The 23,999-nt window shown below is 49.7% G+C and overlaps 1 long non-coding RNA gene across 4 annotated transcripts; it reads left to right on the top strand.

The window, feature by feature from the left end:
* Window positions 1-1,012: 1,012 nt before the first annotated feature.
* LOC142930517 (uncharacterized) lies at window positions 1,013-23,694 on the top strand. Of its 4 annotated transcripts, XR_012946460.1 has the most exons (4): window positions 1,015-1,487; window positions 11,779-12,398; window positions 13,144-13,539; window positions 18,323-23,694. It is a non-coding gene; the product is annotated as an uncharacterized LOC142930517 (long non-coding RNA). The 4 variants fall into 4 exon arrangements; XR_012946462.1 differs by having other exon boundaries at window positions 1,013-1,487; window positions 11,779-13,252; XR_012946459.1 differs by having other exon boundaries at window positions 1,013-1,487; window positions 11,779-13,539.
* The last annotated feature ends 305 nt before the right edge of the window (window positions 23,695-23,999 follow it).

Below are 23,999 nucleotides of genomic sequence, written 5' to 3'. Positions count from 1 at the left end.
TTCCTGCGCAATAACGTGACAGATGCTATCGCTCGCATCTCAAGCTGGCATCAAACACTGATCCTTAATTTGTGGGATTGCAAGACGGCTGCAGGGAAGGTGTTCTTGAAAGGTATATATAGTGGCTTTTTTGCTTCAATATACATTCAAATCCCACACATCCAATGCATCAGCGATGCGACGACGCTCCTAATGCAAAATTTGCAAGAAGCAAAAAAATTGGTGAGGGAAGGGAAATATACCAAAAAAAATACAAACCTCAACCCCGGCTGCTATTTTGCACGACGATTAGAGCAACATCTGATGGTACGTTTCTTAAAAAAAAAAGCCCCAGAGAGAGAGAGAAGCACGGAGGGAGGTATTGTTATGAAAGATGAAGGTAGGGATAAGGGCACGCCTCCAGCCCCTGCCGCTCTCAGCAACTGAAGACGGGTTGGAGTGAATGTGGAGAGCGCCAGAGGAGATGGATGGGACGGCCTGGGCGACCGGGGCAGCCCGGGCAGGCGAGGGCCGGGCGCTGATGCGCGACGGGGGGGGGGGGGGTTGCCGAGGCCACCGCCGCCACCGCTGCCGCAGAGCAACTCGCACACGCCACCCAAGCCCCGTCGTCGTCGTCGTCGCCACGGCGACCGCCGCCGATCCCCCGGTGCTCTCTCGCGGCTTAACGGGAGAAGAGGAGAGCGAGCGGACGGACGGATGGACGCGTGCAGTCCCCTCGCGTGTCCCGGCGCACCGCCCCTGCTATCCAAGCCCCCCCCGCCCTCCCCACTCGAGACTCGTGGCTTGTTCCTCTCGGGTGCCTGACTCTGCACACCCCCCCCCCCGCACACACAACGCCAAAAAAACCACCACCCCCACCGCTCCCCCCCCCACAACGCCCCCTCCCGCACCATCCCGTGCACCCCGCATGACTGACGGACCGCCTGCCCATTCGCTCAACGCCCCCCCCGCGCCCTCCCTGTGGAGACTGCACCCCCCCCCCGCCCCCACCGTGCCCTCGCCCAAACTCCCCCTCCCATCCCCACCGCTCCCACCGCAGCCCACGCTCATAACACTCAGAACCACGCGCGCGCACTATTCACGCGCGCACTCATAACGCGAGCGCACACACACACTCATCTCGCACGCACCCACCGCACGTACGCGCGCGCGCGCAAGCAAGCAAGACTTCATGCGCGCACACTGCTCGTCACACGCAGGCAACACAGCCTCAACGCGCACACTCACGCGCAGCCTTTGCACTCGCACGCACGCACTCTGAGCAGCCGCGATGCTCCCACCCTCTCTGCCCGAGCGGCATCATCGGGAGAGATGGCAGCCGACAGACGCTCGCCTCCCCCCGCCGATCAATCGCCGCCGCCACCGCCGCTCATCTGCGTTGCGCCGACTGCATTGGGAACGCGCGAGTGCGCTCGCTCGCTCCACCTGTGTGGAGGAGGGCGCAGCGGCTTCTGCCCGGACGGCCGGCGAATCCAGCAGTCGCCTGGGTGAGTGGCTGAGCTGCCCTTCCCTGCCCCGTGCTGCGCAGCTCTCTCTCTCTGCGCAGTCTGCGGCGCGGTGCGGTGCACCCACATTCTTCCGGCGCCGAGCACCGGGAACTCGGGCGCCTGTAGTTGGCGTGGTCAGACCGGACGGTTGCCACCTGTCCTGCTTTTCTCAGGATCGTCTTGTTGTTCAGGCGTGTCGCGTGTCCTGGGAAATCTGCTTCCCAGGATATAACAAACAAACAAAAAATCAGTTCTTGTCAGTTGTGCATAATAATACACCGCTCAAGACGAAGCATTTCCGTATTGGTCTCTCCTCTGCTGCTATTGTGAGATGTTCATCTTCCCGTGATATATGTCCCGGTTTTTTTCTTGTACCTCAGGGGTGGCAACCCTATCAGACGGGTCATCGCCGGCTTCCCACAGTTAATTTTACCCCTGGAGTAATTTTCTAAGAGGTGACATGGGCCGTGGCGCAACGCTGGCGGATAACGATCTCGCTCGTGGAAACGACGGCGCGGCTGAATCATCAACGTTCACTTCGCTTTGGTGATCGTCCTTCCGCGGACATCGCCAGCTTGGCACCGATATTTAACGGCAGGGTCCGCGCAGATGAGATAATTGGCGGGCGTGTTCACCACCACGAACGCCGTTCCGTTGACAATTCCATTTCCGTTTTTGTTTCATTGTCAATTTATTCTGGACATAAACTATTTTACTGTAATGTTTTTTTGTTACGTAAAGTACATTTCCTCATTGCCCACCCCCCCCCCCCTAATTTCCTCACGTCGTGCGGCTGATGTTGATGGAGAGCAACAGCTGTAATTTTACATCGAGGTGGTTGAGCCAGATGATTGCGTGGGGAGTAAAGGAGTGGTGATTCATCGCTGTAATGATGCCTCCTCCTTCGTATTTGTGAATCAGGCACCGAGTCGGTCAATGTTCCAGGGTTCTGTGTGGGTGGTGACCACAGTCACAGAACGCTGTGGAGAGGTTTTCATTTTACGTTTGAGCATCGAGTATCCGCATCTGCTGCCATCGTTTTAGCGGATGAGGTTAAAGGTCGATTTCCTCACTGTGCCATTACTAAGGAGGTCATAGGCTCGATCCCGAACCCTGACGCCTGTATATTTGGAGTTTGCATGTTCTCCCCGTGGTCACGTGGATTTTACTCTGGGTCCTCCTGTTTTCCCCTCCATATTTAGAAGCGACACGCGTTTGGAGTATTTGGCTGCTATACATTTCCACTTGATAAGCCACTTGTTTGAGCTACCATTTGTGGCCAGGTCGCTTCTGAAAAAAAGAGCCACGTAAAAAATACAAATGCCCTCTACCTTTCTGCAAGTTAAATGTTTATTTTCAGCGGAAGTCGTCACTTGCGGACACGGTATTCTTAGACGCGATTATATTTAGATGCTCATGCGTACACTGCAACTTGCAAAAGAGCCCGGCAATTCACGCGCAACCGTTCCCATATCAGCCGCTGTTGTAAAGTGAAAAAAAACAACACCAACAGCACCACCGCCGTAACCGTCCATGGACAATGCTGAGGAGCGACCCCCGGGGAGGCAAAGCCTCCCCCCCGTCTCTGACGCTGAACTCACTCACGGACGCACGCAGGCACGCGCGCGGCGTACGCCTGCACGTTCACATCAATTTCATAACAAAAGACCGCTTCAAGATTTGGTTTTGTTTAACCCGGTTGAGAACACAAGGGACCGGGGGAGAAGCAGGCTCGTTTGCGAGAGTCGACCTGTGGGTCAATAAAAATGAAAAACGCCAAACAAATTAAATAAAACGATGATATGCCGTACTTCTTACACGCTGGCTGTAAGGTGACTCATTGGTGGAACCGAATGGTAATCTGCAGCCCATTGTTGATCCACTAATTGAAGCCGATCATGGGGGGGTGGTTTGACCATACTTCACCATGCTGGTCACGCAAGAGTTGGGAGAGAGTCAATCACTGGTGTGGACATCACTTAAAACTGATGTTGGCCGTAGCCGGGAATCTCACTCGTGTCGCCGGGTTCGTAAGCGCAGCGCGTGAGCACGTGGGCCTCCACTCCGCCCCGAAAACAACGCTGATGGTGATGACGATGGACAATGAGAAGGGCTATAAGACTGCAGCGAATTAACAGCCTTAATGCTACGTGTGCTCGTTATCACAGCTTGTCCAGCCCATTGCTTTCCTGGGCTAAGGTGCGCGTGTAAGAATAGAATGTACAGGCCCTCTATCAATCAATCCACTGAACGCCTCCCGAAGCCGCTTTGGCCATGGGGGTTGTTTGATGATAGCTCACCACCCCGGTGAGTGCAGGTTGGTGAAGGAGGGAGCCAGGACTGGTTCGCACATCGCTCGCCAATGACGTCAGCCGTGTCTGGAAATCGCCGGGTTCACAACTGCTGCACCGTTGTTCCACCCGAGAAAGGAGTCGTCAAATTTCATCACGAGCACATTTGGTATTCGGTAAGATTCTGGGAGCACAAGGCTATGGAAAAGAGCTTCATAGCTCACCGGATTCCTCGAGTATAAATAAATATTCTGATTGTGAAGGCGCTATGTTTCACAGACAGGGCTCTGGCAGCTGTTCCGCAGGAGGCGGAGATCTGAGATGCGTTTCTCATTTGACAAATCTGCGGAGAAATGTCACATTTGGTCAAATTGTACCAATACACTGGCACAGGCACGGCCAACCCTGAATTCAATGACGTCAAGGAATCTTTAAGAGCCACTGTACAGCAGACGGCACTTTTTGTGTAAGGTTAATACACCGCAGTGTTATTAACCAGGGCGGGCGAGTCATTTGAACCACGAATCTCTCGACCATGTCACCATCATCAACCATGGTCAGGAGTTGGCAACCTGCGGCCCCGGAGCCGCGTGAGTCTCTTTAAGGGCTGCTGCTTCGTGACAGTTCTTTATTAAGGACCGCCGTCTCTTATTCACGCGCATTGTGAATTCGAAAATAATGGCTCCTCTTGTTGTGTTGCTTGCCGACCCCTGGCCATGGTCAATCCCCTGCTGGGTGAAGCCCCTCCAAACAGCCGTCATCCAGCGCAATCTTCCGCGATCCACACCGTGAAAAACTCCACGCGGCACCCGCGCACCGGTTGAAATTCATCGCTCCATCTCCCGTGTGAACGCGTCCTCTCGGACGCCTTCCCAGGAAAGGAAACAGTCAAATGGTAAATTCCTCTTTTTTTCCCCGTTGACCTCACGCGTGGCTAAACACGCGGCAGCGCGGTTCGCCCCGCGCGAGGCCGTCCTCACCTCGCGTCCACCCCAAACCTCCATTTATTTAATTTCCCCTCATCAGGTGAGACAACCCAGGTCCCCATTCCCCCATCCCCCACCAACACCCATCATCAGCAACAAGGACTAAGAAGCTGGTTGCCATGGCAAACCCTTGTACCCCCCCTCCTCATCTCCCCTCTGTTCCCCAGCCTCTCCACACGATCCTCAGTCTCCTCCGCCCCCTCTACGCCCCTCCTACCCCCCGCGGGGTCCCCTCCAGCGCCAAGACGGGCGCTCCACGGCCCTCCCCCCACCACCGTTTCCACCCCTCCCCCCCCAACCCACCTCGGCCCCCGCCCCCCACCCCGCCCCGGCATCAGAAGCCTCGGCCCTCTCACCACGGGGAGGGGGAGATAAGCGGCCAGCAGCTGATTAGCGGGATAACGGAGTGGAGGCGGTGACGGGGAGAGGGGAGGGCCCCCGATAATTACTTTGAGCCTCCGGGGGTCGTGCGGTGGCGTTGGTGCTCGCAGCGTTGACCCTCGATAAGGGGAGGGGACTCTCTGACAATTGCAAGCCAATAGCGGAGAACACCAAAAAAAAACATCTGCAAATTAAGATGAACAAGCGGGTATTAGAACATCCGTTTGGGATGTTTGACAGACCCAATTTTCACTTGTTTTTTTTGGGGGGGAGGGGGGTTCGGAGCATTAACCGCACGTAATCATTGTTGTGGTTGAGAAGAAGCGGGGATATCTTTTGCGCCAATTAAAAAAAGTAAACTCAATCAGTACAATAACGAGTTATTTCACAAGCGTTACAATTGTTGTTTAAATATATCCGATACTTGGCGGTTGCAGAAATTGGGTGCAATTATTTTTTTTAATCTTTTGCCGCACTGTGCAAAAAAAAATAAAAATCAACTCGGTAATATCCGAGAGTGTCACCTTGATAAAAGCTATAATTTGGTTGCACGGCAGCAACATTTTCAACGCAAAGAGTACGCGTAACAACAATGTTACTTTAAGCAACGGTTTGTGAAAACAATAATTATTCAGATTTGCGATGAATTAACGGCAATCACGACCGGCAACGCCCGGGCGGTGATTTCCCCACCCCCCTCTACCCCCCGGCACGTCGACCCCCACCGCGGTCGTTCGCCCTGAGCAAACGTCCATCACGGAGACTCGCCATCGCCACCATTATCTACGTGACTTTACCCGAAGACCCAAAGAGCATTAAACATATCGTCGTTTTGAATCAAAGGTCACGTGTGCCCATTGCCCGTCGACTAAGACAGGCACCGTGGTTGCGGCCGTCTCGTGCTTTAATGGCTCAGGGTGCATTCGAATTTCAGTGAGGCTCGGCACGCGCTCGCAACGCCGTGCCACGGACTCATCAACCTGCCACCGCTTCGTCGGGCTCCGCTCCCCTTTGGCCGCGTCCGCCCTGCCTCCTGGGCGGCTCCCGGCGCCGCCGTCTCCTTGCCAAATTTAAAGTCAAGCGCTATATTGCTCGCGGCCCCCGCCACATCGGTCACGCTCTCGCGCCGGTGATAATCAAAAGTGACATTTCTGAATTGAAAATAATTTTTTGTGTGACCGCGGAGTACGACGGGAGCCAAGGCGGGCGGTGCGGGCGGATGGGCGGGGTGACCGGAGGGCCGGCCGGCCGGCAGCGCGGTCTCGCGGGCCGGAGATCGCAACGCCAGCGACCAAACGACGAGCTGGTGACTCCCTCCTCCCCCCCCCCCCCCCCCACTGGCCGGCACCCACGGCCATCTCAGCTGCCAGAGCAACCTCGGAAGCAGTCGAAGCAGTGTTTTTCATGTCCCATACGTCGAGGTTTAGACCTCCCCGCATCGCCTGTAACTTTGTTCATCCCAGTGATTGACTTTAAATGGAAAAAAAATAAATTGGCATTTAAATCGAGATTGATTCAAGGACCTGATTTCACTAGGTTAGAAACCATTGAGGCTCTAACGTCTCTTTTGCAATGAGGTGGCTGGGCTGCTGAAAGGTCAGAGCGCTGACCTGTCACCGCTGAGACCCTTGTTCGGAATCCAGGCAGCAGCCCACATGTGACGAATATTACTCACAGTGGCACAGAGGATGGTCAAGTTAAGTGCTGCCCCTACTGTATGGAGCACAGCTGAAGGGCTCGCAGAGGTAGCTGTTATCTAACACTGCTCTGAGAGGAGATCCAAATGAATCGTTTTTATCACGGTTGCTGAGCACAGAACCGAAATTCCAATTATGCCAAGCCGCCAGCAACAAATAGCACGAATGAAGTGGTAATATGAGAGTTACTACAACCCTCGAGTTGAGAAAGGTTATACGAGCTTTTGAAAATAGACTATAGGAAGGAATTCTAAAGTGGTGAAGCTTGCAAGAAGACGCAAGAAGATAATTGTTGTGTGGATGCTTGAGCGAGTGAGCTGTTGTGACCGGGGAGTGTGGTAACTGAACATAGTTTGGATGAGAACAAACAGTCAGTGTGAACTGAGTCTTTATCACGGATGGAGGAATGGATACTTCGTCTCATGCCACGACGCCGATAGAGCGATTGGGATTTTAAGAAATGAATAAAGACCTGTCTGTCCCATGGCTTAGTCACGGCCTGCAGGCGGGGGGTGGGGGGGGGGGGGTGCTCAGTCCCCCTCTGTCGATTTGTTCCCTATCTGGCTTTTCCCCATGTTCACCTTTTCCCGTTCCGAGATGTCTGCAAGCTGCAGGGTGGGTCCCGTTCACCGCTTAATCTCGGAATGCGCAAGCGTAGCGCCGTTGTTTTTATAAATATTGTACTCACGGTAGAGAACCGCATTCTGTGATAGCCGGCGCCAAACTGTGGCACACGCCCTCCCGCATGGCCCTGTGGGAGCCTCGGTACCGATAAAGTTTTTAAATTCTTTCGGTTTAATTCCGATGACGTACGTGTACATCATCGGAACGGAATCAGAATATAAAACTGACGTACACGTACGTCATCGGAATGCAAAAGGGTTACGTGATGTCACACCACCCTCTCCTCCTTTCCGATACTATCCTCTATCTTTCACTATCATCTTCCCATCTCCGATTAGCATGGTTGGTCACGTACGGTGTGAAAGAAGTTCAACACACAAACACACACACATAGTTCTCTTTCTCCTCAACCTTCCCCATTATTTCCCCTCTACTGGGTCACATCCGGAGAATGCTCCGATCTTGTGCCACGTGCATCAGTCTATTTAATTGGCCACTGGCTGCCCGGCCCCTTAACGCACAACATCTCCCCGCGGTGGCGAGATGTTGTCTCCCTTGCCTGGTATGCAGGAGGTTGTGAGTTCCATCCCGACCCTGACGCCTGTAAATTTGACGTGAGGATTTTTCTCTGGGTTCTCCGGTCCCTCCCCCCCCCCCCCCCCACATTTGGAATAAACGTCAGGTTTACAGTATTTGGCTTTTATAAATTCCCACACAATGATAAGCCACTTGGTTAAGCTATCATTTGTGATGGCCAGGTCGCTTCTGAAAGAAGAGCTATATAGCTCAGTGGGTCTTACTCCTGGTGAAATAAATAAAAAATAATTGTTTCACAATAGTGTTTGTTTCACAGCTCCCACCCTGGGGCTCAGGGCTGTTGTTGCCCAGCGATGCCATCACGAGGTTCCAGGCACCGCTGACAGCGGTCCCGACGATCGCCCCGTATCGATCTCGGCCCCCACCGAACCATTTTTTTACCCCTTCGACAATAATAAAAAATAATAACACCTGACGAGGCACAAGAAACCGTACGAAAATTAATACGACGAAAGTGCTCGTGGCCTGCGATTTCATGCCACGGGAAATGGGGGGCTGGGGATGGCAACGGCTCGAGCAGAGTGCTCTCTTTACGAAACCTTTACACGTTCTAGCAACAAAAGTAGGCAGTCTGATCCATACGGGGGATCTTTGCCTTTGTATTTACGGGACCCTTTTTGCCAGTATTAAGATAAGAAAAGGCTTTTAACAAAAACGGCCACTGCATCGTACGCTTTCAGATGCACTTCGGTGGCCGTTTGGAACGCTCTTCCTTCCAACATTAGAAAGCCACTGGAGCTATGCACATTGAAATCTAGATTGAAAACTAATTTCTTTCGAAATTACTTTTGTGTTTAGTATGTTGTCCTTTACCCGCACCTCTGATTAGTACGGTTGACTATGTACGGTGCGAAAGAAGTTCAACATACATCTACATACGTTCCTTCACGATTTTTTTTTACACTTCCCATCAATAAAACGGGCTCCTAGGAGTGCAAAATTTCAGCAGCGCGAGTTAAAAATCCAAGCTTCGCACTGCTGTGCGGAGGAGGCAATTTGCCCGCTTACTTATTTTGTTATTATAATAGGGGTTTTCCTCTTTTTTTCTGGCAACAAAACCGAAACCTTTTCACAACGATTCATGTCTGCATTAACCACAATACTTGTAGTCAAAATGCAAACAAAAAACATACTATGATAATATATGCATTGTCCTTGAAACTGATTGGCCTCCTCTGGTCGAGCACCAATTGAGACGAGGCTCAAAAGAAAGGCGTCCCTTAATGTGGACCAATCAGTTTCAAGGAGAATGCATATATTATCATAGTATGTTTATTCTTCTTGGTTCTTTCGGTAAAGTCACGTAGAATGAAAATAAAAAAATGAAAATAAAACATGATAAAATAAAAATTTCACGACGTTTCGGCCACAACACAAGTAGCCTTCTTCAGGTGAAGGAACAGAACTGTCGGGACGACAGCGCTTCAATGATACAATGATACATGATACAATGATACATTGAATCGCTGTCGTCCCGACAGTTCTGTTCCTTCACCTGAAGAAGGCTACTTGTGTTGTGGCCGAAACGTCGTGAGATTTTTATTTTATGATGTTTTATTTTTATTATTGTATTTCCATTCTACGTGGTGACTTTACCGAAAGAAGCAAGAAGATGAATCCCTGCAGTCACGAAAGCTTTAAGTCGAAATTTAGTATGTTTTTTGTTTGCATTTTGACTACAAGTATTGTGGTTAATGCAGACATGAATCCACGTGAAAAGGTTTCAGTTTTGTTGCCAGAAAAAAGGGGGAAAACCCCTATTATTATATTTTGGTACTGGCAAAGGAGGTCTAATGATGCACTTATTTTGTTTCTGGTATTCTCCGCCACAGGCCTTAATAATTGTGTTTTACATCGTCTTGTGTCAAACTAGGACACCCACATCTAACAGAGAGGATCTACTGCCTTTTAAACATCTGGCAGTTCACCAGACAAGGTTCAAGCGAGCACGACGATAATACAGTGAATGCCCAAACCGGTCCAGTGTTGCTTGTATTACTGCTCAAGTTATGCATTCTCAAAAGGCCGTATGGCTGACGAGATGTGTAAAAAAAATATTTTTTTATTTGGCAAGACAGATATTGTTAAGGAGGGGTAATTGTCTGATTTTTTTACATTTTTTTACAATATATTCTCCACAACGACGCCAATAACACTGTGTAACACATTATTTTTTTTGTTCCCGGGTAGTAAGTGTTATTTCGTAATTGCTTATGCCTCAAAAGTATAGAAAATGGCTATTATTCCCCACAAACTTTGCTTTTGTGACCAGGACAGTGATATTTTAAAATGTACCTATTTTCAATGAGAAAACGGGCAAATCTGTGTCTTTTTGTTCACATAAAGTCAGAAAAAAACAACATATGAATAAAAATGAACATGTATTTATACTTATGTAATACAAAAATGACTACAAAATATTTAGACACCAAGGCGCACGACCACAGGTGGGACTGGCCACAGCGGACCGAGTTCTCTGTGGGGAGGAACAATCTCGAAAAACTACTCACTTCGAAATCTTTTGTAGTAATTTTTCATTGAAAATAGGTAGATTTCAAAATATCACTGTCCTGGTCACAAAAGCAAAGTTTGTGGGGAATAATAATAGCCAGTTTCTCTACTTATTAGGCATAAGCAATTACGAAATAACACTACCAATGAACAAAAATTGTGTTACATGGTGTTATTCTTTTGTGTTAATGCTTTCCAAGGTGACAATAATGCTTTATAAGGGATAGGAAAACTCTTAAAAAGTTATTTAATAATACGTGTTGTATGTATGTTGCCAACCATATGTAGCCAGTTTAACACGTAGGCTTTCGCGACCAATATTATTCATAATAAAGGTTTTTGGGTTAGATCGCGTTTATTTATAAATGTGTCGTAACCCTCCACCACCCGACACGGCCAATCAGCAAAAAAAAGAGTGTTATTTGTCTTTTGTCAACGTGACACTTTTTTTTTGCTGATTGGCCGTGTCGGGTGGTGGAGGGTTACGACACATTTATAAATAAACGCGATCTAACCCAAAAACCTTTATTATGAAAAACATATGTAGCCAACCGTCCTAAAGTGTCGCTCATTTAAAAATACAGACTCATGTAGTGCTCTGGGGTGGGGGAGGGTGTAGTAGTGGTTAGCGCACTGCGCTGTAAACGTGGCAACAACCTGAGATTAATTCCCCGCGGTACGGCCAGTTTCAAAGGCGAGTGATCTGAAATGATCCTGGCCAACCCCCACTGACCTGCGTGGTAAAGTACGGTCGAACAAGCCCCATGACCAAACATTGCATGGGGAGTCGGTCATCCAGCAGAGGATTGACAACAAGGCATTATTATTATCATACTGAAAAAAGTCACGTAGCCATAACTCTACGGCTGTGTCGTGAATACACACTGTGTCTGAACCACAGGTTTATCACGCACACGTTGACACACGCAGTCACGACGCACAATAACAACCGCCATTCGCCACTAAGTGGCAGTGACGTCACCACGGCGCTTGTGCCAGGCTATGTGCACGTTGAGGCCACGTGAAGTGTCGAACGCCCGCTGGCACGAGGTCACGGGACAAACCAGGTGCCACGGGTCGACTGACTGAGATGACTGGCTGATGCACCACCTGTGCCCCCTACTGTGCCAACCTGCTGTGCTTTAGCCACCCGGCGCTCCGCTCGTTGTTGTGAGCGTCGCTTCTCCGCCCTCCGTTGTTGTAGGAGGACGACTGCCTCCAACTGCCCAGGAGCGTCCTTCACAAGCCTCCTCCACAGAGGCCGATCTTGACACCGCTGGTACCAGTCATCGGCAAGTCCACCCAGCTCCACGTCCTCCTGTACCACATCACTCCATCTCTTCTCTAGCCCGTGCCGCGCCCGTTTAGCCCCCTCGATCCGGCCAAACAAAAACTGTTTAGGCATGCGGTGGATGGGCATGCGGGCTACATGACCCAGCCCTTCTGAAAGAGGGGGACCACCAGGGCATTCTTCCAATCCTGCGGAACCCGTCCAGTGGCCCAGACTGTTGTTATGATGTCATGTAGGGCAGTCTGTGCACAAACGCCACTCTCCCTCAGCATTTCGCTTGGGAGATCATCTCTGCCCGGTGCCTTTCCTGGTCTCAGACCTTCAGTACTTCCTCAACAGATGGCACCTCAGCCAGCCACTCACTGGGGGTGACTTCTTCTTCCAATATTTGAGGCACCGCAGCCTCAGCAGGGTCATCCCCACTTTGTCCCACGATGTTTTCCAGGCTGAGGGATTTCCCCTCCCATAGGACCTCACAGAAATGCTCAGCAAATCTGCAAACCTGTTCCTGGGGGTCGGAGATTGGGTCACAGGTTGGTACACGTAGTCACGACGCACGCACACGTTGACACACGCAGTCACGGCGCAAGTACCCACATCGTGGCGCGCTCCAGCGCCTCTGGTCGTTGCCCTCTCCACACTTTTTTTCTGGACTACAACAAAAAGTGAAGGAACGAAGCGGCACGCTTGTAAGCGGAAGTCTCGCTGGCTAGCAGCGGGAGCCTTCGCTCTGGCAGCCCAATGGCGCTCGTCCACGCCGTGTGCTCCGACGCGAGAGACTCGTTTCGCGTCCGTACCATGGGGATGTCTCGCCGGCGAGTCCCCGCGAGTATCTCCGAATGTACAGTATGTTGCACTTCTTTTGCACCGTAGTAAACTGAGGTGCGGGGGAAGGTCAACAAACTAAATACGAAAAGCAGTTGTAAAGAAATGCGTTTTCTCACTAGATTGCATAGCTCCAGTGGCTTCAAAATACCAGAAGAGCGTTCCAGGCGGCCGCAAAAGCACATCTGAAAGCTCGCGATGCGGTGACCGTCTTTGTTCGATGGCTAGCGAAAAAACTTGCTGCTGCGAGGATGGTTTATGCCCCTTGACGAGATCAGTGGGGTATTGTACGGCGGACACGTTGGCCGGGGAGGCCGGGGACGACGGTCATATTTGGGGCGCAGGCGACTCGAGACAAGGGCTGTGAACTTTGTGGCGAGGCAATATGGAAGTGCGGAAGGGAACGTGACGCGTGACCATTGTGGATTGTGGTTATTTGGGACGGGCGTGCAGGACGGAGGAGAGCTGGTTACCGAGACAGGCATCGGAATTGCCTCCACGGGCCCGGCGACCGAGGGGAAGATCAAAAAGCAGATGGTGGGAGTCGTGGCAGATCTTGGAGGTCCGCATGTCGACTGTGCACCAGCTGCGTGGAGGAGGGTAGAAAATTCTGCCGAGGCGCTGTGGCATCAACGGCTTTAACTGCGATAGCTTGATCTTGAAGACGAAGAGAGCGTGAGGAGCATGAGGCAGACGTTAATTACAACGATACACAGGCGGTGGCCATCCACAGTATTTTTTTTTAGTTGAGATTTACCCAGCAATTCTCCAAAACGTTAAATAAATTCACATTACATTGCGGGGATCACAAAAAAGATCTCCAAAATCTTGAATGAACACAAGATCCAGGTACGTTTCAACACATTACATAAAATCCGTGATCTGGTTGCGTCTCTAAAAGATGTGATTCCGGACATACAGTACCCTGGTGTCTACAAAGTAAGTTGCCTCTGTGGTAGTAGTTACATTGGAGAAACCAAACGACATGTCTCGGACCGCATTCGTGAACACAAAGCAGACCTTAAACACGGTAGGACCAACACCTCGGCCGTGGCAGATCACTGTTATAATTCAGTAGGCTCACATGACATTGACTTCTCCAAGACAGAGGTTCTCTGCAAGCCATCGGGCTACCATGAGAGATTCGTTCATGAGGCTATCCACATATACAAACACAGAGACAATTTCAACCGAGAAGATGGATTCTGGCTTAGCAATCATTGGAAGGATTTGATAAACCATTTCGGGTCTTAATTGATTGTTCACGCTTACGGTGGCTTTCAGACAGCATACATTAATTTTCGTCTCCCCCCTCCTCTTTTCCGAACATAGATGGACTCGTCCTTCTAAACAAACTGTCAAATCGCTATCCGTGGTGCTAACGTATTAAAAATAAATAAATAAATAGAAGCCGCCGCTTCTTTCAAATGCTTCTTGCCGTTGGTTTTTCACACCTGATGATGACTGTTTGCATTACAGTCGAAACGTCGTGAGAATTTTATTGTTTTATATATATTATTATTTTATTGTTTCCCTTCAACGTGACTTTACCGAAAGAACCAAGAATATGAATCACTGCAGTCACGAAAGCTTTAAATCAAAATGATGTTTCTAAATGACCAAATGCTCCGCAATGCACCCGATCTCATCAGATCTTGCGCCTGGGTAGTCGGTGACCATCACCATGAAAGAGGCAGGCGCAGTCGGCATTGTGAGCAGCGCAGTGCAGAAAATTCATCATTGCCCACCCCCGCCACCACCTTCATAAACCTGCACTGCCCAGCGTTGTGAAGTATGGTAACAAAAATATATTTCTCATGGCTCGTAAGCGGTGGGCAGACCCTCATCCAGGAGCATACTGCTAAAAATGCGCAGTACTCACATGTGAGTTGCATGCGAGTACCTCCGATTAGCAAGGTTGGCTATGCACGGTGTGAAAGAAGTTCAACATACATACATATAATGCCACCAACGAATGCTAATTTGAAATCGAGTATCTGGAGCAAGATTGGCTGTGCCAATGGAAAGCTGAAGAGCCAAGCCAAGGAGAGAGCGAGGCAGGGAGAGAGGGAGACGCTTTTGAACCTCCTGGGCAAAGTCGGTGACCTTTGCTTCAGCGCAGGTTTAATGCACCAGCAGATTTAATCAAATCCCACTTTTAAAGAGATTTATTAAAGAGATTTATTTATGCGGGAGAGTCTGCTGACCTTACGGGAGACGGTGCCGCGAAAGGCGCCGTTCAGATGTTCCATTCCGTCCCTCGCGTGGTCATTCTGAAACATGCTCAATTTATTTATTTTCCTGGATCTCCGCTTTATTCCTTCGCTTCTCCTTCCCTGCCGCCTCTCTCCGTCTCTGCACCGCAGTTCCTACGAACGCTGTTAACAATCACGCCGCTCCACAATCATCCAAAAATGTAAGGGCCCCGGAGTACGCAATAACGCGGCCATAAAAGCCTCAAACACCAACGAAGGCAGGGCACATCGGAGCCTGCGATACAAAAGATAATAGTGGCTTCAGACACGAGATGCTTTTTGAGTTGTTTTTTTCCTCCCCCTCTCTGCTTTTTCCTTGTTAAGGCTCCGGCACACTGCCGAGACGCCGCTCTCATGCCTTCTTTGTTACATTTCAAATTGGATGCACACGCGCGCATGCACGCGCACGCTCTAAACGGAAGCGCTGCTGGGATCAAATCGCGGCCGTCATGTTCGGCACAGGATCCCCGTGGCTCGCGCTCACGCCCGGCGTCGCGTTCCCCCGGGTGGCACACAGAGAGCCGATCCCGCCGCATCGCCCCCCCCATCGCGAGCATCACGAGGAGCCCCTGCAGGGGTCGCCGTGAACTGGCGACGCACCGGCGTATCACGCAAGGACCCCCCCGCGATAACCGCATTGTCCATTCCAGCACTGCAGAGGCGAGGGTTGGCGGGTCACCGCACAAATGACAAAATGTTGCGACGCTTCCTTTCCGTGGGAATGACGGTGCCCACGGCGTGGCTCACCAGCAGAATGCGGTCCAGCAAAGTGCGGACTTCTATCGGATGTCCCTTCTGTGCGGGATAAGAGCGCTGCCTCCTGGCATGCATGGGTTATCTCCAGGCGCTCCGGTTTCCTCGCACATGTATAAGCACTCACCAATTGGCTGAAAACATCTTTAAAGAGAACTGTAGAGCAATTGTTGGCACCGGCACACTACCTGGCAGCCTTGCAGCTTGTCTGTGATTCCTCAGCGATTGTGTGATGGAGCCAATTATGTATATTTTAAGTTACGTAAAACAATAAAACAGCGAAATATACGGTCACTTTCCCCGTTAAACATGCATGTTTTCCCATATAGAAACTTAAAGCAAGCCTCGACTGTTGTGAAAGTTAAAGTAGTATTAGTTTTTGTAACTGTCACCATGTGCGTTACGAACATCGTAAAGTTGCAAGGATGAGAAGACTGATGGCAGGCTCATGCTGAGTGAGTTGCAGTTAAGAGATTGAAAATGTTTGTTCTGTATACGCGTTTGCTGTGTATGTCAAGCGACACTCTGGGCACCCTTGCCAATGAGATGATCCATCTCAGGGGATTATCCGAGTAAAATATTTGAGTTAAACAGATGGATACGTACTGTGTAAGCAAATCTTTCACTGCAGTGGAAGTAGGGCAGAGCCCACAAACAAGACGAAAAAACATTCTTGGTTCTTTCGGTAAAGTCACCACGTAGAAGGGAAACAATAAAATAATAAAAACATAAAACAATACAATTATTATTCTTGGTTCTTTCGGTAAAGTCACTACGTAGAAGAGAAACAATAAAATAATACAAATATAAAACAATAAAATTATTGTTAAACAATACAATTATCATTCTTGGTTCTTTCAGTAAAGCCACCACGTAGAAGGGAAACAATAAAATAATAAAAATATAAAACAATTAAATTCTTATTCTTGGTTCTTTCAGTAAAGTCACCACGTAGAAGGGAAACAATAAAATAATAAAAAATATAAAACAATACAATTCTCACGACGTTTCGACCGCAACACAAGCAATCATCATCAGGTGTGAAAACCACAGCAATAATTTTTTTGCTGTGGTTTTCACATCTGATGATGATTGCTTGTGTTGCAGTCGAAACGTCGTGAGAATTGTATTGTTTTATATTTGTATTATTTTATTGTTTCCCTTCTACATGACTTTACCGAAAGAACCAAGAATATGAATGCCTGCAGTCACGAAAGCTTTAAATAAAAAAGACAAAAAACGTGAAATACAATTACATTGGGGAACAAGTAGTGAACATTTATACATCGGAAGATGTCGTTGGTTGAAAACTGATTAGGCAAACTATTTAAACGAAACTATTTTTTTGTTTTACCAGGTAAGGCCCACAGAGCTATTCAGCTCTTTTAAAGAAGTGACCTGGCCACAAATGACAGCTCAGCGAAGTGGCTTATCATCTTTTAAATGTATATTAGCCAAATACTCTAAACGCTTTTTGATTCTGAATGTGGAGGGAAAACCCAGATTAAAAAATCCACGCGACCACACGGACAGAGACATGCAAACTCCAAATATACAGCAGGCATCAGGGTCGGGATCAAACCCACTACGTCCTGTATACCAGGTGAGGTAGTTAACATCTCGCCACCGTGGCACCCATATTGCACAACCCTACCCGTTACCTTGGCCTCTTTTCCACGGGTTCTGCTATGACGACGGATCCCCTCTGGCTCTGGCTGGCATGATCCTGCGGCATGGCGTCCTGGCCACTCTGGTCTTGCGGCCGGGTGGAAGACTAGTGATTTTGTTGTTTCGATCTAGAAACCAACAGCAAGTCACAGTCTCCCGTCCGGCTCAGATCCCATATACCGCGAGCGGCGTCACAAACGCCACGCTCTGTACTCCACACTCCGTACTCCATGGCCCGCCACGAACTCCACGCTCCGAACTCCACGCTCCACTCCGAACTCCATGCTCCTCCACGAACTCCACGCTCCGAACTCCACGCTCCACTCCGAACTCCACGCTCCACTCCGAACTCCACGCTCCGTCACAAATCTTCGTGACTTCTTGCGCATCCTCGCCGCATGCTCGTCTCATTTGTAGACATCCCCAACGTGGTTTTGTGCGCAGCACTTTTTTTAACGCATTCATAACAAGTTTGTTTCGCACTATAGCCTGTATTTGAATAAATTGGAAGTTTTGACTGCAGTGAGGGGACCAGAGTTCTTCGTTAGAGTCAAACGTATCGCAGTCACGACAGGCTGAAATACGAGAAACAAGTCAGCGAAGTAGGAGGTTGCACGCCGGAATGGAAAGCCGTGTAAAAAACAACCCAGAAAACATCCCAGCAGCAGCACTTTTTAAATAACAAATTAATCTACGACAATAACTATGGTGAAAGTCCAAGTGATTTTCTGCTCAAATGAGCATCGAGGGAGTCCTCATTTCCCATTTGCAGCCCTAATCCACTGGTGCAAATTCCTCCTTCCTATGACAAGCACTTTTGGCTGCCCCACAAAGCTGTATTCATTTTATTTATCCCCGCAGGGATGATGATGATGATGGGCAGAACGTGAGCGAGTTTCTTTTTGCGGGAGGGGATTGTTACACGAGTGGCTGATCTTGATCGCGTGTTGTTACAGGAACGATGTGGATACGTCGCCTTCCGTGCCGCAAGCACCGACGTCACAACGCAAACTCCGAGGTCGAGCGCCTGGAAATGGCTTAATTGCCAGTCCTGGGGTTAATGAGGAGTCATTTTTTAAAGAAATGCACTTTGGCGAATCACCTGCGATAACGGCTCTGAGTGCTTCACCAGTGCCTGACATTCCGCCATCTCTCTCCCGTGTCCCCATCTCTCCATAGAGCCACCACCTCTCTCCAGAGCCACTATCTCTCTCCAGAGCCACCATCTCTCTCCATAGAGCCACTATCTCTCTCCAGAGCCACCATCTCTCTCCATAGAGCCACCATCTCTCTCCAGAGCCACCATCTCTCTCCAGAGCCACCATCTCTCTCCAGAGCCACCATCTCTCTCCATAGAGCCACCATCTCTCTCCATAGAGCCACCATCTCTCTCCAGAGCCACCATCTCTCTCCATAGAGCCACCATCTCTCCATAGAGCCACCATCTCTCTCCAGAGCCACCATCTCTCTCCAGAGCCACTATCTCTCTCCATAGAGCCACCATCTCTCTCCATAGAGCCACCATCTCTCTCCAGAGCCACCATCTCTCTCCATAGAGCCACCATCTCTCCATAGAGCCACCATCTCTCTCCAGAGCCACCATCTCTCTCCAGAGCCACTATCTCTCTCCATAGAGCCACCATCTATCTCCAGAGCCACCATCTCTCTCCATAGAGCCACCATCTCTCTCCAGAGCCACCATCTCTCTCCAGAGCCACCATCTCTCTCCAGAGCCACCATCTCTCTCCAGAGTCACCATCTCTCTCCAGAGCCACCATCTCTCTCCAGAGCCACTATCTCTCTCCATAGAGCCACCATCTCGCTCCATAGAGCCACCATCACTCTCCAGAGCCACCAGCTCTCTCCATAGAGCCACCATCTCTCTCCAGAGCCGCCATCTCTCTCCATAGAGCCACCATCTCTCTCCATAGAGCCGCCATCTCTCTCCAGAGCCACCATCTCTCTCCATAGAGCCACCATCTCTCTCCATAGAGCCACCATCTCTCTCCATAGAGCCATCATCTCTCTCCATAGAGCCACCATCTCTCTCCATAGAGCCGCCATCTCTCTCCAGAGCCACCATCTCTCTCCATAGAGCCACCATCTCTCTCCAGAGCCATCATCTCTCTCCATAGAGCCACCATCTCTCTCCATAGAGCCACCATCTCTCTCCATAGAGCCATCATCTCTCTCCATAGAACCACCATCTCTCTCCATAGAGCCACCATCTCTCTCCATAGAGCCGCCATCTTTCTCCAGAGCCGCCATCTCTCTCCATAGAGCGACCATCTCTCTCCATAGAGCCACCATCTCTATCCAGAGCCATCATCTCTCTCCATAGAGCCACCATCTCTCTCCATAGAGCCACCATCTCTCTCCAGAGCCATCATCTCTCTCCATAGAGCCACCATCTCTCTCCATAGAGCCACCATCTCTCTCCATAGAGCCGCCATCTTTCTCCAGTGCCGCCATCTCTCTCCCGTGTCGTCACGTCACCACCATCTCACCACGTCAACTTAAATATACTTTTGAGGAGAGATTCGATTTGCCTGAGATCCAGAGATTGCGACGGCGATGAAACTGTGTCCAGTTCTGCAACGCTGCCCTTTCATCAAAGCAACGACGACTCTGAGTGGACGGAAACTCATCCAGCGTGACGACGACTATGACTACCCAGCAAAGATCAGAGTGTGACTGACTGTGACTAGATGAACTTAACGAGTCTGAATGAGCATACAGACCGCACCTATGATTAGCACAGTTGGCTACATATGGAGCAAAATAAGTTCAACATGCATACATACATACATTATCATTGGAGACTGCAATGCATTGAGGAAGACCGAGCGTGGTAATTGGCTATACATATATGTTTTCATTATTGATGAAAATATATATTGAGTCCACTGATTGGCTCACGTTCTGAAACTTGTAGTGGGGATGGAGGGGGGTGGGGATTATGCGGCCTTCACATCGACATTAAATAACTCAAAGCATTTGACTTCATGTGAGACTGCTTTAGCCGACGCGACAAAAGAGAATGAGTCCACGACATGGCTGGCTCTCGACGAGTGAGAAGCAAGGTAAGAATGAAAGCGATGCCCGCGTGAAAGGTCAATCTGCAGCCTGGATATAATCTACCCACGGATAATGGAGCGAGGCAGGAATGACGATGTGCCGACGAGGGCACCACCAACACCAACGAAGGCAAATGCGGGACGGCTTCGACGTTTGCATGGAAACGCTTCGCCGCGTCTGGTGGCAGCGCTGCCCGGATGGAAAGGGGTGGGAGGGCTCGGGGGGTTGCAAAAGTTTCAGTCTGTCCCAGGCCCACACAGAAGAGGGCCCCACATAGAGGGCCCTGTGGATGGTAAACAAGGAGACCCCCCCCCACACCCACGTGGCCTTGTGCGCCCCGAGTCTCCAGGAATATCTGAGCGGCCGTGTCTCGGTGCTGGGTCAATTCCATCAGATTTGGTGGCTCGCGAGATTCACCCGCCAATGCGCCCGTGGTGTTGTGTGACCTTCGTGAATATGAGATTACGCGACGCAATTTAGAAATGTGAAGCGTAAAAAACATACGAGCGCATCCCACCACACTGCGATGCGCTTGGTTCCGGCCTGGTTGTGAGTCAAGGATGTTTGTGCAGGAATTGTGTGTATGCAGCCCCAAAAGTCAAATATTCCATCATATAGCCTCAACAAACTATTTGGGTCAAGTGCTGTTGGCTAGCGCCTATGCAGGCTGGCACGGCACGCGAGGGGGTGGGTAGCCAGCACCACGCCCGGCCGCCTTTGTCTCCCCAGCGGCGATGTTTACACACCACACCGGGTATTTATCGACCTATGCATACCAACACACCCACGCACTTGCACAAATGAGTTCAAACTTCAGCCAGTTCATCCGCAAGCGTGCGGGCGCCGTGCGAACCTCATCATTACCAGCCTACAGGAGGTAACATTTTAATACATCCCCTGCCATGTTTACAACGTCTCGCCATCTCTCTCTCCCTCACAAAATCCTGCGCTGCAAACCATCGCATCTAGCCCCTGCACACGAGACGATCTTCATTGCTCCGTCTCCGTGATGGACGTGCCCTAGGGGCGCGCTCGCGTTTCGTGCAGCGCGTGCTCCGAAGTGAACGCGGACGTCGGTGACGTCACCCGCTCCACGTGTTGACTCGCAGTGAGTTTGCCACCCGCGAGACTCGTCGTGCGTTATTGCTGAGCGACAACAATAAAAAAAAACCACCCACCGCACTGCGATACGTTAATTTACCAATCGTCTTTTAGAAAGAACAAAAAAAACAAGAAATTAATTAGGCATTTTAATTTTTGCTCATTAGCAATGTGGCAGCTGAAAAGGCTAAATCGGATCTCCCCTTAAAGATTGGCAATGGCAAGGCAATTGTAATTTGAAATATTTTTTGGCAAGTTGAGAAAAATTAATGTGCAAGCACTGCTCCGTGCAACTAATTAAGAGCCTAATGAATGTGAAATTGTCAGTGCTAATTGTTGCCAGAACCCTACAGGAGGTGACATATATTAACTTATCCATGTCACACGTTAATTATTCTCTGTCTATTCTTTCATTAGCTCCCGTTCTCTGACATCAATTTCCTTAAATCATGGCTAGTGAAGTCAATTTACATTTAAGTGCATAATGAAACCGGTACTCTTGAGCACACACCGCGTGCCGATGTGACAGTCTTGTCTGGGAACGTATCGCTCGCGATCAGATCCACCGCGCAAGACACCGCCGCAATGACCCTGGCTCGAGCGTTCACCTTGAGGGCTTCTGCAAGGGGCAGCAGGAGCAGCAGCTGCAGCTCCAGCAGCAGCAGCAGCAGCCACCCGGCCAACGTCCACACGATGGCCTCCACACTCAGAGGGGACACCCAGGTCACGAAGCATGCGCCAAGGCCTCAGTTCTCTCGCCACCCACCGCTACGCGAAGCGGATGTCGCAAGAATGTCCGGCCCACAGCTGGGCAGCAGCAGCAGCAACAACAGGAGGCCGACATTGAGAAAACCTCACACATCTAAGCATACGTACACTAAAGATGAAGAATGCGTACATGTGGTATCATGACATACAGTTAACAAATTGGTATCGTCTGCCGGTAGGAGTGCATTGTTGCTATTTGGTTTTACTCAATTAGGTAAATTAACATCATGGGACCTCCCTTGCCAGTACCAAAATATGAGAATAGTTTTTCCCCTTTTTTCTGGCAACCAAACAGGTGTTAAGATGTTAAAACACCAAACTGAAATATTTTACAAGGAATCGCCTTTTGGCGTCCTCTGGTCGAACACCGTTTGAGACGAGGCTCAAAAGAAATCTGTCTCTAGTATGGACCAATCAGTTTCAACGACAATGTATATATAATGAGAGTTTTTTTGTTTGCATTCTGACCACAAGTATTGTGGTTAATGCAGACATGATTCCTTGTAAAAGGTTTCAGTTTGGGTCAATTAAGTTACTTGTGGGTAACTTTCAAATATGGACCGTGATGCTGGCGGCACACACGGCCCACCACGTCGAGGGACCTCTGTCTCCTGTGAAGCAGAGACGGTGTGCAGTGCTGTTGAGCTACACCCCGAAAACAGACGGTGTGCAGTGTTCTTGAGCTACACCTGCGGCAACATCAGGCGGAGGGGGCCTTGTGGCTGGCGAGGGCTGCTGTGCGACGCATGGAACAAGCAGGCCAAGCGGGTAGCTTTGCCACCGACGTGTGGCACCGGCGAGAGATGCTGGGATTGATTGGGTGGGAAGCCTTCTCAGTGGGCTTTGTCAGTACCTTCAGACACCGAGAATTTAACCGGTTTTACGATTTTTGCCACGAAAAAAAGATTCTGGCGGGAAATGTTTAGCTATCCAATGTGAAATGTGTGTTCTTTGGCATGATGTCTGACGTTTCGCTCCACGTCCTGGTAGCATCTTCAGGAACTGAATGTGGATTTTCATGGTTGTGCTGAATAGATGAATTAAGTTCCTGTAGGAGCTCCGAGTATTTGGAGCCAAACGTCAAACATCGTGCCGAGCAACGTGCGGTACAACCAGAAAAAGCATCTCAGTGCTATCCGGCGGTAAAACAAGATTTGGGATTCCATTTATGTCTACACTTCCCCCCATTATGGTTTAACGACACCATCTTATTTTAACCTTGATTACAATTAACTTTCCGAAGAATTCGGTTACAAGAGAGGCACCATTTGTTGTTGTTGTTGAATTGTGTTAAGAGAATAATGTTACGTTGCATGCTCATGCAAAAGCAGATATAATTACCTGCTAGATTCCCACCAGAAATAAAATGTAAGAAAATCTCTCGGGGTTTTGCAGACTTTTTTACTTCACCCAGCTGCGGGGACATGCCCCTAGCACTGCACACAATTTTTTATATTAATATAAATGAAATAGTCAAGATCATCTTAATTACATTTTCCAAATTAAAAATAATCATTGCCTGCCCTCCGGATTGCCACCGCAGATTCTGCACTTACTTCGCCGCCTTCTCGGCTTGCTTAAAATTAAGGCCGAGTTCATCAAAGAGGTTTTTCGAACCTTAATTAAACCGCTCTGCAGCCTCTCACTTCTCTTGAACCAACAGATACATGTGAAGGTACTCGTAAA

The sequence above is a fragment of the Petromyzon marinus genome, chromosome 40 (assembly GCF_048934315.1).
Source record: "Petromyzon marinus isolate PM22_M1 ecotype Great Lakes invasive population chromosome 40, UKy_Petmar_22M1.pri1.0, whole genome shotgun sequence".
In the NCBI taxonomy this organism is placed as follows: domain Eukaryota; kingdom Metazoa; phylum Chordata; class Hyperoartia; order Petromyzontiformes; family Petromyzontidae; genus Petromyzon; species Petromyzon marinus.
The sequence above is the reverse complement of the archived record's forward strand: the minus strand, read 5'-3'. Positions and strand labels throughout refer to the sequence as shown.